The sequence below is a fragment of the Mixophyes fleayi genome, chromosome 3, assembly GCF_038048845.1.
Source record: "Mixophyes fleayi isolate aMixFle1 chromosome 3, aMixFle1.hap1, whole genome shotgun sequence".
Lineage (NCBI taxonomy): Eukaryota > Metazoa > Chordata > Amphibia > Anura > Limnodynastidae > Mixophyes > Mixophyes fleayi.
The window spans coordinates 172,413,810-172,427,658 of NC_134404.1; positions in this window are offsets into that span (position 1 = coordinate 172,413,810).

Here is a 13,849-nt window from a genome sequence, read left to right on the forward strand (position 1 = left end):
AGGTGTATGGCATAGAGAAGACAATATATCAATACATGTAATAATACAAGACAGATTACACACAAGTACCTTGATACTCTTAATAGTATCTGTTGCCAGAGTTCAGGGATCTCCGTCAATCAGACTGCAGTACCCTCGAGCTGGGATAATTCCCCCTCCACAGAGACAGCTCTAAGAGCAAAAATAAAGCTTTTTACTCACCAGCGCTGGATTAACGTCTGTCTGTCTGAAAAGGGAGAACCCCGTTGTCGGGAGGTCTGATATATTGGAGATCCCGGCGGCGAGCCCCCACTGAAACTGTCAGAGATGACCTAAATGGGTCCTTTCTCCTGAACTCCGGCTGCTATACCTTGTGGGTATCGATCGATAGAGAAAGAGACAACTTCAGATGTTTAGGCTGAAAATGATTCTGATTCTGACCAGCCCTAAGTCAGAGTAGCTTTATTTATGCATAGTTTCACAGACAAAAGAAGATAAGGAATACAAGGTTTCTGAAGGCATCCTGTTCAGGTCAGCAGTTTGTGGACAGGATGTACAGCAGATGTCTTATCTCAGTCACGTAGGCCTCAAGTGGGGGTCGTGGGCTCCTAGTACCGAAGCTGCTGGATGTGCACATTCTTGAGAAGAGACATGTTGAAGAAATGATAAGAATGTGAGGCAAAGTTCATAGAGAATATTCTGCAAGAAGCTGCAGACTATTCTTCTTTCATCAGTAATTATACAAAATGCATTACTTTAAGAAGTACATAAAATGTATATCTCTCACAAGACTATCCAAAATATATGGGCAATTTATCGTATGGAGAGCATAACAGCCACATTACATGACATTCCAACTAATTTTCGTAATGTATGGACTCCCTGGAGAAATTATTATGACGCATTTCCTTCCATGTTCACCACCTAATCCTTATTAGGGGATACTGACACCCCCCCCCTCCTCTCCTAGCTTAGGTAAACCACTTGATAGCTACTAATTAAACCCCTACTTCATTTTTCCCTCTTTGTTACTCCCCCTTAGTTTGTCTCGCCACAACTTTACTCAGAGGTATCATATAACATTGAATATTTTGATATTTACCAATGTCATACCTATATAATTAATGGTTTACTTATATTGTATTTTTGCCTTTGAAAATCCAATAAAATAGTATTAAAAAATAAATAAAATAAAAATATCAGCATACATAAAACATTAAAATAAAGAAAGCTGGAAAATGGTGGTCTGTAAGGATCACTACCAGATAGAGACAGATATGAGCGTGATTGTATACAGTCCTCGGGGGTATCTGCACACTTTCTGCTCCTCTGCTTCTTAAGATATGTAAGAAGTTGGTGGCTGCTTCTTCTTCATGACAGTGGCCAGCACTCTATGTGGGGTTGCCATGGTGGCATTAAAATCACTGGATGAGTAACATTATGTCACTCATTCAGTGCTTTAGCTGTCCCATAACCATTGGCATCTTAAGTAACTGCCTAGGTTTGTCTAATGGTAGGCCTGGTTATATATGCATATATCACTATGGACTAGTATGCATGCAGACTGATATAAATATAGCAGAAAAATCTCTATGAATAACAATTTTAATTAAACATACATTTTTATTCTATTTTCAGATAGAATTGACAGCCCCTGTCTTCATATAATTATTTTCGCAATCGGAAAATAAAAGGTATTGACATATATAAAAACATGTTTGAAATAGTGCAAATAGTTTGAAACCCATAACTATCAGATAATAATAACCAGCACGTGCTAAATCAATTAAAGCAAATAGTTGTAAAAAAGTCTTGTCTGTGCACCACATCTTTCCATTCATTGCCGAAAAAACATTTCTATTAAGATCTTGCACGTTAACTGTATTCATTTCTAGTTTCAATGGCCATTAAATTATTCCATTGGTTAAAAAATCCTGAAATTCACACTGACTAATTGCATAGAACTTTTTGTAGTTTGACAACTTTGAACAGCTGACAAACAGAAATAAAATAAAATTCAAACAGCTAATTAACTCTGGCAAAAGGTTGTACTTTTAGTCAGACATTAAAAAAGCAATTTTTTTTTCTTGTGACTTTATACTAGTTTTAAGCATTTTAAATGCTTTACTGTCCATTGCAAAACTGTCATGAAGTAATGCACGTCAGTTTAATAGTTTACTGAGCTTGCAATAAAGTTAAAACCCCTTAGAAGAGAGGCAGAGCAAATACGTTTTGTTTCTCTAGGGCGAACTGAAATTTTACCTCAGGAGACGGAATCAATTTATATCATTGCAGCTAAGGCATACAGCATACAAATCACACAAGTCTTTGTAGAAAGAAAACTGACATTTTCCTGTTCAGATTCCTCAGACGTAGTTTTTCAGAATATTTTAACTACACAATGGAATACTCTCTAGAACTAAATAGAAATGCTTCAAAATTGTGCACAACAGTAAAGGTAATGGAAGCAATTTCACAGACTGAGTGTTTGGTGAAAAGTAATCATAATGTGTTCTCAATGGAATTCATCATCACAGTTATCAGTAAATGTACATTGAGACAATTAAATTGTGACCTAACTCTAGCAGAAAAATAAGAGTTCAATGTATGTATTCTAAAGCAATTTATTGACAAGGTTAATCAATAAAAAGTACTGCATGTGAATTTATATTCATTATAATTAGCAAAACAATTAATAAATTGAACCTGCTCCAACTGTTGTTCATTAGATCATTAACATTTGTTGCAGTCAAAGCACACATTATCTTGTTTGAAATTAAAAGTTCACACATTTGTTTTTTTTATGTTTTGCCAATAATAATATCACTAGTAGTTTACTATTATAAACTTTTCCAATGCCTTTTTGTAGAGTTAGGCTAGATATACACTACAGTTCTGAATCATTAAGGAGACCAAGGCAAAAAAGGGGGTCAATTTGATCCTGACAAACCATGTTGCAATGCAAGGGGTGAAAATTAGTTTACTATCTTGAACATAAAGAAAACGCTGTTTTTTTTGTCATGTAGCACACAAATACTTGATAACTTGAAAGTTGATCTAGGATATGCCCTACCCCAACTATAAATCTATCCCCACATTTCAAATTTACCTCTCCCTCCAATGCAACATGGTTTTGCCAAGTGCACAGTTACTCTTTTTTTTGCCTTGCTTTGCTTTCCTTAATGACTTGGGCCCTACAGGTTTTTCTCCCAATTATTGTACCAATTACGCAATAAACGACCATTAGGTTCATGTTTTATCGTTCCAAAGCATATTGCATAGTTTTATTTGATTTTATAAATGGGCTAAAAACGATGCAACGATGTCGGCCAAATTCTGAAGAGTATATTCACTCACGATCAGCAGTGTAGGCAGATCTCCATAGAGTTTACAGAGTCACAATCTTTTAAGCTGATGGCTATGACAGCTGAAGACCACAGTTTCGAAGGTAAATCTTGTAAAATGTGTGTAGTGTGTTGATCGGGACTTTCAGTCATTGGTAAAATCATTAACGAAATTGCTTCGGGAGAAATTTTTTGTGGTGTGTACCCAGCCTAAGGAAGCTTGCTATGACATTGTTTTTAATTGTGAGCTAAAGATTTCATCTGATTTGTATTAATTCAGTTTGAAATAATAAGCAGTCTAAAGTCTCATATACAGTTGCATGCAAACGTTGGGCATCTCTGGTCGAACTGTGCATTTCCCTGATTCACTCATTGAAAAGAGTGCAACACAACCTCTTCAGGGTACAAACTTAAACATTGCATATATGTGCACTTTTGAATGCATTATGATTATTTGTTTGATTAATTTAAATAGACTAGAAAAAACAATGGTTGTGGCATGTAAAAAAGATTTGGGAAAGCTGTCATTCAGTACATAGTGATAAATCCTTCAGTAAATATAACACATTCCAATTGTTTTTTCTACCCAATTTATGATGTGTACATAGAATCACTATTTATAGTTGATAAACATTTTACACTGATGTCATTTGTAGACACATAAGGATCCATGATAGATGTAAATGCAATATATGCTCATTTATATGCATTTATTTATATTTTTCTTTTTCTTCTACAACCATTATGGTAATTATGATTCTGCCTTTTTGCCCTGATAGAATTACAACATGAACAGCTATTAGTGTTTCAGTTACACCTCTTTTGTCATACTCTTATTGAATTAAATGTATAATGTTCTTAAAGTTTTATGTCTATCATCGTTTTGTTGACGTATAATATGTGCATAATTTTAGCTTATCCTTCACTGATATTATTATTTGTCTAGTACTGACCATCTAACTGTATTATGAGCTTTTTTTTTTCTTTATTGCCTTCTTAGCTGTACTTTACTATATTGTTTTAAAACACTATTACATTATGATGTTTTATTATTTAATTTGATACATAATTATGACCATTAAAGGTCAAATCATGGAATACTGATTTTGAATGAGAAATAATTAAATTAATTGATACATTGATTGGATTGATACTTAATTAAAAGCAAAATTCTCTACAGCTGACCATTAAACTATTTGAGAAAGGAACCATGTGGGTTCTAAATGGTGTAAGAAGCAATTATATGAGGTTTTAATTATACAAAACTGTAACAAACCTTTATGATTTGATGTAGTCATGAGTGAAGAGTAATTACAATTACAAATCCTAAAACCACTAAGCAGCGAAATAATGACTGCAGTATCCATCAATTTACAATGATGACTATATGAACATGCTGCTTTTATGTCCAAATACAGCATGAATAACAAATGAAGTGTGACTTTACTCTAGTAACTGCTATCAACTATCCATGTCTTCACACGGAACCAGAGAAGGGCTTTTATGTTAAGTTGAACGCAAGTTGTGTTTGTCCACTTTTTTACTTCTGGGCAAGCGCACAAAGCACTGATTCCAAAATGAGTGGTTTGTGTGCATGGTCAGAAGTAGAAAAACGTATTATACACTAAGAACACAATTTGCGCTCAACTTAACATAAGCCACAGAGTCTTAAATCCTTGTGGAAGAGTGTTTTGTTAAACACTACAAATGCTAGGGCAGCACAGTGGCATAGTGATTAACATTGCTGCATCTCACTGTTCTAGCCAACTAGGAAACTCTCTGGCATTTGTATGTATTTGCTGTGTTTGTGTGGGTTTCCTCCATAGACTGTTTTCCTACCACAGACTAAAAACATACAATAGCTCAATATTCGTATTAGTGTTGTAGACAATTTATATAATTTAGAATTTAAATATCTTAGAGCTATATATAAGTTTACTGCTATTTTTGAATATATATAGAGGTCTGTGTACATATGGAAATATGAACGAATATTTCCTCTATATATTTTACTTATCTTGGCAGGGAATGCCTGGAGGAGGAGTTGGGGAAAAGCTACAGCATGCAAGCATGGTAATGAGATTCCAAAGAAAAATCATGTATAATAGTAAGTAGAGCTCATAGTATGTTAATATACATTGTCCCATAAGATTGGGTAAGGGTACTGTCTCCTGTGGTTAGATAGTTGCATTTCACACACTTCAGCCAGATAAATCACACCAGTCCAATGTCTTGGTTCAACTAGCCTCAGCTAGATTTCACCTGCATCAGAAATGAACAAAATTGTAGCCTGCCCAGCTTCTAAATAGTACACAGAAACACTGTCTCTAAAGTGAAGAACCTTGTGGTTCACACATGCACAAAACAACAGAACTTTCTGGTGATACATTACAATCTCTCTCAGGAAGCATCTGACCTTCTTCCAGGTAATGAGAGACTGGTTGAGCTGCCTTGCAGCCTTTAACCAGCAACACACAGGTGCAACTTCTGATTACCAGCTGAGTGAACTACAACATACTCTGGTAAACTGGCAGACTCAGAATGAGCCTTATGTATTAAGCCCATCTTTCCCTCTCCATTTATACCCCAGGGACCCTTACCAGCTTTCTCTAAAGCTGAAAACAAACCTTGAGAAAGTTTTCCCAAACACAACAATCTCCCTGGGGTTTTAAAACGTACAAGACAGAAGCCTGTGAGATATATATCTGCCTTTAAAATCTTTCCCAGCACTTATGTCACACTTGATTCTGTATTTTTATTTTTTAGAGATCGGTGCTGCTAATTTTTATAACAACTATTAATAAATTGTATGTTTTTACTCTACATAGAGTTCATTCTTCTCTTTTTAGGGGACTGTTATTTATCTACATATATATTTGTACAAATCTCTAGTCCTTTAGCATGTTCTTACTAAAATCAACAATTAAAATTAATTATTCTTTATGCTAGACACATGGTACACCTTTGTTAGTAAAACGGTAAGCTTATGTGTGTTCCCTTAGGTTAAACTCATCCATATGGCATTGCTTGCCTTATGAATTACAAATTTATTGCGGATCATATTTCTGCTTTTTACCTCCAGTTACAAGCAAGTATATCCTTTGCTGCTGAAGTCTTCACCTTAGCGCATAGTTAATATACAAATCATTAAAGTTTGAATTTATGGACACTGAACAAACAACACAGTGAAAATTTAATTTTTTAAGTACATCTGGAGACTGGTTAATTACTACTGTAACAACACTGTGGTAGAGAAAGGGGTTTCCACCATTTTTTTCCTTTCTTATTTATTCGCATATTGTTTTTCTGAGATATCCAGCATTTATCCCAGATTATGTACAAATGCGTTTGGCAGATACTAGAACTAAAGGGACATTTATATTTATTAGAATGGGAATATTAGTAAAAAAAACTGCTGAGAAATATTTTTGGTTACTGTACATTTTTTTATGTTAGTGCTTGAAAATTACAGAAAAAATATATACTTGCCCACTCTATGTGTATAAGTTTGTCAACCTTACCTGTGTTTTAAAATGATTTATTTCTTGTTGCAAGTGCTCACCCTGGATATACTAGGATCCTTATAAAAATCTATTTTATGGGTTCACATTAGAAAGTGAGGTTTTCTATACTTGGTAAACAGACAGATGCCATTAAAATCAAATATTATGTAATATTTGAAATCATGCCCATCTATAAATATTTTTTTAACCAGTAAAATGACACATTTATAACAGTTTTCATGTCCTATTAGAATAAATCACAATGCTACATTTTGAAATGCACCACATATGGTTTGGTGTGTAAAACAGGCATTTAAAGCAAAGAGGACTTTTTATTAAAAACACTATGCAGTTGTTAATACTTTATTTCAATTACACCTGTCACAGTATTCAACAAAAAGGTTGTTTGTAAAAAAAAAAAAGGAAACCCTTTGCTGTCGGAGTTTCACTGAGATATGATATTGGAGCATGTTATAACACCACACCTCCTACATAAAATGACATCTTTAATACTGAGAAATTTCTGTCAATATCACAATACATTACAATACATTATGTTTTGCAACTCACCCAATGTTGGTATATGAAAATACAAAGTGATTTGCCAAATGCTCATATCTACAATCATGTTAAATACACCTATAAAAAAGCAACTTGCTTACTGTGGGGGTTTTTTCAGAACAAAAAGGCATTTACAACACAAACAATTTTTTGTAGCAAGTTTAATATAGTATATTACGATACCTTGAAATCTCCACTTTGGGATTTGTTTGATGAAGAACAAGTGAATTTCTAAAATGCCCACTTTGCTGTCATACTTGCAATAAGCAGATATAAGGCGATCCAAGGTGGTACCTGAGAGCGTCAGCATTCTAGGGGCACCTAAAACACTACATTAGTGACATTATGACACTAATCTATCATTTTACAATTTTAAACACACACTACTTCCTCATGGACAGACAATTGGGAAAAGGGTGGGGTGTGAAATTATTTAATGGCACTGGGTTTTGATGCCCAGCACCATACTCAGAGCTTGACATGGAGAAGCAGCAGTACTGACATATTTCTCCTCTGCCTACCTGCTACGTGCAGGTAGGTTGAGGTATAAGAGAGCAGCACCAGGATGGAGGCATTTCTAAGGAGGAGACAACTAGGGAGGTGGGCACCTATTACCCTTCCACCGGCCCCGGCAGTAAGGTATATGAATATTTGACAATATGTCTACCACAGTATTTCATCAAAGAGAAATGTTAATAGTTACAACTATAATACAGTATATCATACATACATATAACTTCCATATTATGGTATTTTTTGATGAAGAACAAGGGATTTTTATCTGCAAACGACCATTTCCATCATGCATAATGCTTTAGATAAAACAAAGTTAAATTATTAGAAAATAAAATAGTAATTACACAGGTGTGCAGCTATTATTCTCTCAATGTCAGTTCAATACATTACAACTTATGAAATATCTTTGTTTTATATTTGTTTCACAAACAAATCTGGAGAAACTGACAGGTATATTCTAATTAAGTTGAAAGCTTTCTTAATTGATATTGAACTCCTGTATGTAAAAACAAGATAAATACCTCTGCAAATGGATTTCTAGATTTAATATTCATAGCAATGAATATTAATTATACAATGCATGTGTAATCAAAGCAGCAATATCAAAACGGGGAAATGATATAAAATTATAAAACATGAAATAGATATTACATATACAGATGATTGTACTTATTTTTTCCACAGTCAGTATTTCTAGTATTTTTATCTAGTAAGGCTAATAAAAAACCTTCATTCAAATTTACCAAATAAACATTATAAAAGTGATTATTTACTAAATATTAGTATTTTAAAACATGCTTACTTCTACACCAGTAATATTTAAGATAAAAATATAAAAGTATCAAGCAAACTGTATATAAAATAGTTAGAGACGGACCCAATTTTTTATTTTAAAAAAACTAGGTAAAACTCTTTACAAGATTGTGGAAAATAATGCAAAATCCCTGTAAACTTTACATGAAAAGCAGAAATGCCAAATAGTGGCAAGAATGTGTCGGCAGTCATTACATTTCTATTTGTGCAAATGTGACCAATTTTCACTTCTCACACAACACAGAGTACAGCCACAACAGACTTTCAATATAGATCTTTTAAGCAACCCTGTTAAAGTGTTCTATGTGACATGGTGCAAGTTTGTGTGCCTTGCTGACTTACCATTGGCTTGCTGTGCAATTCAGATTGTTTATTATAGTCCAGTGTAGAAATTAAGAAGTTAGGATAGAGGTTAATAGTGTGAGGATTTCCAATAGCAATCCTGGAGTAAAAATAAGATATAAAATTGTTTTTGCAGGAGATAATTCTATACAGTAGCCATTAACAGTAAACCTGTCCCCAACATTGGTACTCCTTGCTCTTGCAAGCAGAATCAATACCCGGTTTGTGGCCTGGTATATTTGCCCATAATACTATAGAAGTAGGCATAGCTAAAGGCGATGGTGTATAGAGCATATCAGTGATTGATACTAGTTATTTGGCTGCATTATCAATTACCATTAGTAACACTGCAACATTTACATTTGCTTGCAAATTTTCTTGTGTATTACAATAATATGACTTTTAACTGCATTTTTATTTCTATTTGGAAATAATTTGGTGTGGTAATACATACACTTTATTAAATTATTTTATATATATATTTATCTTGTTGCTTTTTCTTATTTGCAATTGTATGTGAGAGAAATTCTCTCTCTCTTTATTCATCAGTTTTCTTTCAATTTGTGACACTTCAGAGGCACCTACTTGATCCTACTGTCTCTTCACCCCTCCTCTCTCCTCTATAACCTAAGCTCTTTCTGTCACGGTCCTCTCTAATTTCTATCTCATATCTGTCCACTGTCCTTCTATTTCATAAGTCCCATGTCATGCCTGATACTGTCCTTTATCATGTCTGATGCTTATTTTTTTACTGTATGCTTGCAATTTGTTATGTTAATTGCATTCATGCTTTTATTTTTCTGCTCATTTGTACCAATGTACCTGTTTTTATACTTAATCTATTTATATGAGTCATTCAGGTCAATTATGTCAAACGCTATGGAATCTGAGTTGCCATAAAAATGAACGATGATGTTGATGATCTCAGAGGCATAGCTAGAATAATATAAAACTAGTGTTAACTGACCCCCCCATGTTCTGGTTTTGGTTTTGGATCTGGATTAACTTCGTGTTTTGGCTCCCTATTTTTTTTTGCTAAAATCACATAATTTTGCTTCCCCCCCCCCACATTATTATTAACCTCAATAACACTAATTTCAAGTCATTTGATGTCAATTTTGACCACCTCACAGGCCACACTATTATTTTCATACACTTTCAAACAAAGACTGCATCAGTTCTTGCCAGTGATAAGAAGAAGGCCATTGTCATGCCTAGGTAAAAGACTTAAAAATCCACCTCTTATGTGTGGAATTATTTTTACCCAAATCCTGACAACAGTTGTCTAGCTATTTGTAGCATTAGAAAGCCACAGTCAGTAGAGATAGGCACCTTAACCATTTAGGAACCTCATCCATGTTACGCCATTTGAAACGAGTTCATGGAAAACTTTTGTGAAAATCAGACACTTATGCTAAAAAATAACAACAAGCAGTCCAGCATCAGCTACCTCCCTTCTTTCAGCTAGATCCCAGCACCTGCAATCTACACCCCCAACACCTTCATCATCAATATCCTCACAAGTGATCAGAAATATTTCTGCATCCAAGTTTCTAAGGCGAGATAACTCCTCCCCTATACAGGACTCCTCAGAAGAATCCTTGACCGTTAGGCCCACTGCTACTGCTCCTTGTACTGGGAGTGGATCTTCAACCCAGAATCAGACTAAGAAGAAGACTACTATTAGTTTACAACAATTGACTGTTAAACAATCCTTTGCAATTAGAAGCAAGTATGAAAGCTGTCACCCAGTCGCAAAGCGGATCACAGATGCCATTGCGACTATGCTAGTATTAGATCTGCGTCCAATATCCACTATTAATGCAGCTGGCTTTAGACAGTTACTTGAGGTCTTCTGTCCCCATTACCGAATTCCATCACAACACCATTTTATTAGAAAAGCTATTCCCAACCTCTGCCAGAAGGTTCGTAAAAAAATGTAATTATTGGGCTATAAAATGCCATTCTACCCACTGTACACTTAACCACAGATAGGTGGACAAGCGGAACTGGGCAAACTAAAGTTTATATGATTGTGACAGCTCACTGGGTTGGTAATTTGCCTTGAGCAGCAGGGACAGCAGCAACATGTACCCAAGAACGTCGCTGTCCCAGTTGGCTTACAGGAAATTGATCCCTAGGCTCTGCTGAACATGTCTAAGCCCACCCACAGGCACGGAGTCTAACAGACAGGTGGTTTTCACAAGGAACCCCCGCAAGGAGGTATGGTCTTAGCTGCACCAAGTCTGCAGGTCGCGGTCCCATGAGTGAGTGTACAGCAGAACGATGTGGGAGAGCCAGGTGAAGTGGATGGAGACCACAGATGAGTGGTATAAATACAGGCACAACAATAATATAGGCTGATGGTCAGCAGCCAATGAGTCACTAGGGGAATAGGTGCTCTATGGTATACAACGAGAGGACAGAGGCTGTCACTATGAAGTACTCTGGAGATGGTAATGGAAGTACTGGAGCAGCAATAGTTCAACAGAGCCAGAGGCTGAAGGCCGACTGGAGTGATGAGGTAACTCGTAGTAACAGCTGATGAGTCCCAGATGAAATAGCAGCTCTGAACGGTAGTGATGAGAGAACTGGAGCTGTCACAATAGAGTACACTGGAGATGGTAATAGAGGTACTGGAACAGCGATAGTTCAACACGGCTGCAGGCTGAGAACAAACTGGAGTTGTGGAGGTAACTCGTAGTAACAGCTGATGAGTCACAGATGTAGTAGCGGCTCTGAGTGGTAGCGATGAGAGAACTGAAGCTGTCGCGATGTAGTACACTGGAGATGGTAGTAGCAGTGCTGGAGCAGCAATAGTTGAACACATCAGGAGACTGAGAGCAGACTGGAACACAGGCAAACCACAAGGAGAACAGGAACCAGAACCACAGGCTGCAGGAAGTAAGCTTGAAGAACAGGCATCAGACAGGTGAATCCAGGAGGTTTAAATAGTAGTGCTTAGCCAATGAAAAAGAAGGGCTTAGCCAATGAAAAAGAGGGAGGAGGTCCTGAAATGCAATAGGCATGCACCTGCACAAATCTGAATATAGCTGAATGAATGAACTGGAGAATGTCTGATGCTGGAACATGGCAGTTTCCAGGTGAATGGACTGCAGGTAACAAGACAGGTACTATCTGTGGGACCGGAGTGTTACAGTCATATTTTTCAGAGGCAGGCTACTCTGTGTATTATCTGCTTCACTAAGAGGCATATTAATAATAATAATAATAATAATAATAATAACAATAATAATGTAGATTTTTAAGCACCACAGTGCTCCGCAGCGCCGTACAGTGGGGAAGAAAAGGACATACATAAAACAAGACATACGTAAAACAAGAACAGACAATGCAAACAAAATTAATGGAGACAAGAAAACAAGGGTATGGAGAACACTGCTCATTAGAGAGCTTACATTCTAAAGGGAAGAGGGCACAGCTGAACAAGAGGAGCAAGTGTGGTTTAGAGTGGAGATTGGGAAAGTTGTGAGGGTGCATTAGTGTGAATAAAGTAATCGAGGATAAGTTCACCTCTAAAAAGTGATGGGTTTTCAAAGAGCATCTGAAGATTTGAGGGCTGTGGGAAAGTCTGAATGAGCGTGGTAGGGAATTCCATAAGTGGAGAGCAGCATGGGAGAAGTCTTGAAGGCGGGAGTGAGAGGTGGTTATCAGAGACGAGACAAGGTCAGAGGTAATACCGCTGACAACTTGTTTGAAAAACTAAGGGATGTCATTGCAGCATGGCTTGATCCTAGGTTTAAGAGTTATGTCTTTTCTTTCTTTCCAACTGACCCAGATCTCAAGAGATGCAATGAGCTCCTGGTCAGCAAGCTGACAGTTCAAGCTGTACATGACACTATGACGTCTCCTTCAGTTTCTCTGGAAATTGCTGCTAGGAAAACCTTAGATTTCCCAAGGCACCCAGTGGTGATGCAGATGAGTCAGCACAACATTTTGACCTTTGGTCTGGTCTAAAAGAATTGCCCAAAAATTGTGACAGCTCTTCCGTAAAATGAACTACAAATTCCATGAGGAAGGCCATTGCCGGCAATTACATCAAAGTACACAAACTTTTGTGATGCTGGATTCCAGCGGGGATGAATTAGTATTGCTTGAGGATGATATACACACTGATGAGGGTAAATATGATGACAGTGTAGATTGCAGGTGCTGAGATCTAGCTGAGAGAAATGAGCTGGGTGATGCTGGTATGTTTGTTAATATTTTAGGTAGAATGGCATGATGCCAATGTTTTGTTTTTCTACAGTAAATTTTCACCTTTATTAGAGAGGTGTTTTTTTCTTTACAAAGGTACAAGCTTTTTATTTACATTTTTGTTTCCCTGACTTAAAACCACTATGCACTTGAACATAGGCTTTAGCACATGAGGTAGAGGGATTAGTATCATCATGACTGAGGCTGGAGAGTGACAACAATAATGTCACCCCTCCTGTTTCTGTATGAGCTTTGGCACAGTGAAATGTCACTGGAGACTTTTAAGAACACTGACAGCCCTATTATTACAATTTCTGTTTCAGTACTGAACCCTGCCACCTCTCCTATTTCTGAGTGAGCTATGGTACAGTAAAATGTAACTGCAGATTTAGACCAAGCCAGCCAGTCCTATAATCTCTATTTCAGCAATGACAATTATCAATGAAGCTCTCCTCTTTGTGTGTAACCTATATAACACCATACAATTTGACTGCAAATTCAAAAGACCAAGCCTGCCAGCCCTAGTATTTCTATTTCAGCAATGACAATTAGCAATGGAGCTCTCCTCTTCGT